Source organism: Vespula pensylvanica, chromosome 10 (genome assembly GCF_014466175.1).
Source record: "Vespula pensylvanica isolate Volc-1 chromosome 10, ASM1446617v1, whole genome shotgun sequence".
Taxonomy (NCBI): domain Eukaryota; kingdom Metazoa; phylum Arthropoda; class Insecta; order Hymenoptera; family Vespidae; genus Vespula; species Vespula pensylvanica.
The window spans coordinates 1,913,488-1,919,487 of NC_057694.1; the positions used below are offsets into that span (position 1 = coordinate 1,913,488).

The following is a 6,000-nucleotide window of genomic DNA, read 5'->3' on the forward strand; positions in this document are numbered from 1 at the left end:
GACCACTTTTACGAGCGAACGAATCGATGATCGTAGCATTCTCTTTCTCTTTCTCTCTCTCTCTCTCTCTCTCTCTCTCTCTTTCTCTCTCTTTTTCTCTTTCTCTGTCTGTCTTTATCTATCTCTATCTCTGTCTTTCTCTCTGTCTCTGTTTCTATCTCTATCTATCTTTCTCTTTCAAACATCCGCTTTTGACCTTCGCAGTTCGAGGAGATAACAGCGTGTGTGTCGCGTGTCACGAGGATAACGGTACGGCAGCCACGCGTACGCATTCGATAAAGACAGATTTACGAGCTCGGCGATGCACGTAAAAGCCTTTCTGATAATATAACCTCCATGACTTATTTGTATTCTAAGGCAAACGTTCATCCTTCGACGATGTACAACGTTTTGTACAACTTCGTGGAAGAATCATCAAGAGAGATCTATGTTCTTGTTGTGTATATATATATATATATATATATATATATATATATATGCGTGTGTGTGTGTATGTCTATATAAATGTAACTTCCGCAATAGTTCTCTTTTTTCATTGAAAAATCTTCGTCATCTGGTATCCAATGCATATCACTTATAATATATTTTATATTACAAGCTTGATGTAAGTAAATATGTAAACGAGATATATCAGTAATAATTTCTTTTCATTTCGTGTGAAACTTCGGTGCGTATCGTCCTTGACGATGAAATTCGTCTTAGATAAAACCAGTCACGATCCTTTAGCTATCATCCACGCACGCGTGCCTCTTCTCATGAGCTCCGTTTGTCAAACGGACAAGTAAATTACCGATCTACCGGCGGAAGAGAAACACGGAACATCGACACCGTCCTATCACGGGATTCATTATCCTAATGCATCACTCGGCGAAACAGGATTTTCTACGTTGCACAGTATCGGTACAACCGAGAAGGGTCAAAGCGTGCACCAACATCCGGATAATTCTCTTCTGCAATCCACTTTCCTCTCTTGCTGTGTAGTAAGCTGAGCTAGGGAGAAATGGAAGAGGATGATAGTTCAATGGAGTTACCTTTGCTCTCTTTATCCACCTCTCTCTCTCTCTCTCTCTCTCTCTCTCTCTCTCTCTCTCTCTCTCTCTCTCTCTCTCTCTCTCTCTTTCTGTCTCTGTTCTTTTAGTTTCATTTTTCTCTATAATTTACTTTTAAACAGAATCTTGAATGATTCGAACGGACTTAAATTCTACGTGATAGGTTTTTTCAAGGTTATTTCGTGATCTTCAAAGTTCTCTCGTAATATACATACACATATCTTTTATTTTATGTTTTCTTACTTTCTTTCCAAAATCAAACCAGACAAACTCTCTATTATCATCATTAAATATTTTCAATAGCTAAGACATCGAAATACAATATTACTTTTTCTCTTTCAAAATTACTCGTGCGTCAATAGTCCTTGTCGAAGAAAGCAATTCCAGTTGGATGGAAGCGATCAGGAAAAGTATCCTCGTCGTAGACCGTAGGTACCGTGACATAATCGTTTAACGACAGGTGGTATAAACCTTGGAAGATATTATACTTGGTACTCGTAACTCCCATACATGTATTAGAAAGAAACAGATACGCACGTAGAAAGAGAGAAAGAGAGAAAGAGAGAAAGAGAAAGGGATCTTAGCTAGGAAGATGAGGAGGAAGAGGAGTATGGAGATGCTGTTTAAACGTAGAGAAGTAAAGAGAGCGGTAACGTGCAAGAAAGGATTTATCCTGGACGTTGCTTAAAGGGATAAAAAGAAGAAGAAAAAGAAAGAATGGAAAAAGAAGAAGAAGAAGAAGAAGAAGAAGAAAGAGTCAGGAGTAGACGAATGAACGATGGAAACATATAGAGAAGAAGAAAACTTCGAGACACGGCGCCACCGAGCTAATTACCGCCTCTGTTTTGTAACTTAAGCGGCTCAGGGCGTATACCTGCGCGTTTATATCTCGACTTACGGTGCATTTACCATAACCGAAGGGCATGAAGTGGATCTCTCTCTCTCTCTCTCTCTCTCTCTCTCTCTGTATATATTTCTCTTTCTCTCTCATTTTCTCTTTATATCTCTGTCTCTCTCGTATTCGCTAGAGAACGGCGATTCGCGGCATTGTATTCCACGAGAACTCGGCTCCATCCGCCTCGACCTTCTTCCTGTTCATCCTTCTCCTCCTCCTCTTCCTCCTACTTCTCCTCCTCCTCCTGTTCGTTCGAAGGGAGGCCCCATTGGATCGTGTTCGCAGGAAATCGCGAAATGGATCCCATTTCGCGCGTACTAGCGAGTACGGAAGTCGGCTGTGAAGGTGCTGCGGATGCTGTGTGCTATCTATCTCTCTCTCTCTCTCTCTCTCTCTCTCTCTCTCTGTCTCTGTCTTTCTGTCTCTCTCTGATATTCTCTTTCTAGCTTTAGCAGAGTACCGTAGTAAGAGAGGCGTGTAGCGCCGGCGTTGCTGCCGTAGCTGCTTCGCCCGAGGGTAAAGTTGTATCTCTTTCTCTCTTGTTCATGGAGAACGAGCCGAGTTGAATCCTTTGCGTCGTTGAGCGAGGGTGAACTCGTGAATTGTGAACTATGGATATGGAACGTTACGTAAACCTCTCGAAGTGACGGTACGTCGTCGTTACATGTTACCACTTGTCTGTCTATATGTCCGTCTGTCTTTCTCTATCGAATCGTCTTTCTAACTCTCGCTTACGGGTTCTCTATCGAGTAGATTTCCTGATACGCGAGAGGCTACTTAAGTCGTAAGATCGATTACGCGTACATTAACTCGGGAGTCTCGTGAGGAGTAAACGTAATAGTTATATCTCGTCGTACGTTCAATGTATATCCATGGAAAATCTCTTGGTATTCTCTCTCTATATATATGTGTGTGCGTATGTGCAGCTGTTTAGGTGGGTACGTGGCCGATAATAGATACGTAATTTCTAGAAAACGCTTAGGAAGAAACGTCAGCGAGTCGACTTTTTTTTACACGCATGAGAGGATCGAAGCGAAAGGTAAATCGACGTTCTTTTTCTCTTTCTCTCTCTCTCTCTCTCTCTCTCTCTCTTTCTTTCTTTCTTTCTTTCTTTCTCTCTCCTTCTCTTGCGATATATACTCCTCGTGACATTGGGAGATATATTTCCCTCTTCTTACTCGCCACTTGAGATCGGTAATTGAGGCCTCGACAGTCCACGACAGTTACAACTACGACAAGCTTCGTCGACGAGATCTACGGAAGAAGAAGGAAAAGGTAAAAGATGTGGAGGAAGATCTAGAGAAGGAAGAAGATAGAACTAGAGATAGATAGATAGAGAAAGAAAAAGAAAGAAAGAAAGAACATTTCCTTGTTGCGAAGAAGAATACTCGACGATATTCTCCGAGCATCAGAAGAGGGTTTCAACGAAATCGATAAGGACGGGCTTTCGCTACAAATTGGAGAGTTTCGCGTTTCTCAAGTTTCCTGCCTGCCTACCTACCATTTCCTTCTCACTTTACTCAGGAACAAAGATAAAGAAAGTAGTCTGAAAAGGAGAGAAAGTAAAAGAGATAGAGAGAAAGAGAGAGAGAGAGAGAGAGAGAGAGACAGAAAGAGAGAGAGAAAGAGAGAGCGAGGGAGGGAGGTAAAAAGAAAGAGAGAGGGTGGTTCAAAAGGTCGTGATTTTCGGCGCGATTTCGTATTTCGCGGTTCGCCCTGGTTAATGATCCATAGCCCAAGGACTCGGCTGAGTGTGGCTGAGGAGGTCCTTATTCCTTGCTGGGTTCTTCGAGACCCGGACTTAAAGGCTGAAGTGGTACACAATATCGTCGTCGTTGGGGTCAACGACACCCCCATAGCGCTTTCCTTTTTTTCACTTCTCCTTTACCTCCTCCTCCTTCTTTTCTTCTTCTTCCTCGTCGTCGTCGTCGTCGTCGTCGTCGTTGTCCTCCTTCTCCTTCTCCTTCTTCTTCTTCTTCTTCTTCTTCTTCTTCTTCTTCTTCTTCTTATCTTCCTTCTTTTTCTTCTCTTTCTACTACCAACTTCTCTCTCTCTCTCTTTCTCTCTCTCTCTCTCTTTCTATTTATATATATATATATATCTTTCTCTCTTTCTCGCTGTAGACCCTTTCTTCAATTAAAGCCGAAGGAATCGACGGAGAGATGATTGAACATTGTGCGGCACAATGCAGTAGCATGTACTGGCCCGCTCTCCGCGTTCAGAGAGAGTATGTAGTACATAGAAGCAACTGGACCATGATTGACGACGTGATGCCTCTCTCTCTTTCTCTTTTTCTTTCTCCCTCTTTCTTTTTCTCTTTCTCTCTCATTCTCTTTCTCTTTCTCTCTCGCTTTCCGGCACTCAGAGAGAGGTAGTAATCCTCCACGAGCTGAACATCACGCCAGAGGCGCACGATCCTCGAACATCTCTCTTTCTATCTCTCTTTCCTTCTTTCTTCCTTTTTCTTATCTTACGATATCTCTGTCTTTCTCTTTCTTTCGTTCTTTCTTTCTTTCTTTCTTTCTTTCTTTCTTTCTTTCTTTCTTTCTTTCTCTTACCCTGACTCCTCTCTCTTCCCGCACCATTTCGATCCGCTACATCCCGGTAATACCAGCTTTGCCCCGATCCTCGTTCTGATCCGACCTCTACGAAGCGGGGACACGCTTCTTCTCCTTCTCTTTTTCTTATTCCTCATCTTCTTCTTCTCTTTCTTCTTCTTCTTATTCTTCTTCTTCTTCGGGATCCTCGAAACCGGAAGATGTACCGATCACAAGGATTACGTCGCCGGGCTTAGACTTCGAGGAAAAATAGCAACCTTCCACATTCTAGATTCGAACCATTAGATACTTTTTTCTTCTATTATACCAAAGAAAAACAACACACACACACATACACATACGTAGTTTTCAATATAATATCAATTCTATATATATGGTCGTCAATCAGTTAAATACTATATATTAAGTATATAGAATTTATTGATCAATTACGTCCTAAGTTATAGATTTAAAATACGAAAAAGAAAGAAGAAAACAAAAATAAATAAAAACTAATAAAAAGAGAGAGAGCCAGAGAGCTGGGAAAGAAAATTTATGGAGCAGGATAATTTACTCCTCCAGTTTTATCAATACGAGAATTTTATGAGCAAAGAATGACGGAAGGAGATGTTATTCTACTTTTTGAATATCATTAAAATAAATTCAACAAATATGAAAGATAAAAATAATTTAATTATTTTCTTTTTCAGATGGCCAGATGCATCTCAACGTAATCAAATAACTTCCAGATATTTGAAAAGACTTGACAACTAAGGAAGATGGTGAAAATAAAGAAGAAGACAGAGAAGTTACGCAAAAGGAAGAAAACATAGAGAACCATAACACGGAGATTTTGCCACAAAGCTGTATACCAGATGAATAGAAGGATATACATCGTAGAAGATCGAAAAATTGCGCAAACAAAAATTAAATTTACGAAGATGTAATGATATCAATTATAGATAAACATACTGTACAATATTAATAATGATCTGTTATTTTTTATAAAGTTGTTAATATTATAAGTAAGCGAAAACAAGTATAATTAGAAAATGTAATATATATTGTATCTATGAACATATAAAAAAAATAAATGCTTATAACGCATCAAATTTCAATGTGTTCTTTCTTAAAACAAAATCCACAATATACCAACTATTCCCTATATATCAAATCCCTCTTTATATAATAATAAGTGATGCAAAAATGGATGACCAAAAAAAATTAAACAAATTACAAACAGATAAGAAGTCCGTGCGGTTCAATCAACAAAAATAATTCCCCACTATATAGAGAATCTGATATTACAAAAAGGAAAATAACTACGCATGAGATAACAAGAATACGCGTGCCACCTCCTGGCACATCATATGATACTGTTACAAATCTCAATTTGAGGGAAAACTGTACGCATTAACAGTAATTTGAATTTTTGTCAGGAGGTAATGAGGGACTTGGAGGTGGGGGAATTTCGTGTGCCACCTCCTGGCACATCATATGATCCTGTTACAAATCTCAA

General features: G+C 39.8%; 1 protein-coding gene across 7 annotated transcripts in view; it reads left to right on the forward strand.

Moving 5' to 3' along the window:
• The window catches only part of LOC122632656, a 150,605-nt gene extending 145,090 nt beyond the window's left edge, over positions 1-5,515 (forward strand). For all 7 annotated transcript variants that reach the window (XR_006327916.1, XR_006327915.1, XR_006327911.1 and 4 more), the window contains one exon: positions 5,192-5,515. The gene's annotated coding sequence lies outside the window, so the exon portion shown is untranslated. The remainder of the gene's footprint in view (positions 1-5,191) is intronic.
• The last annotated feature ends 485 nt before the right edge of the window (positions 5,516-6,000 follow it).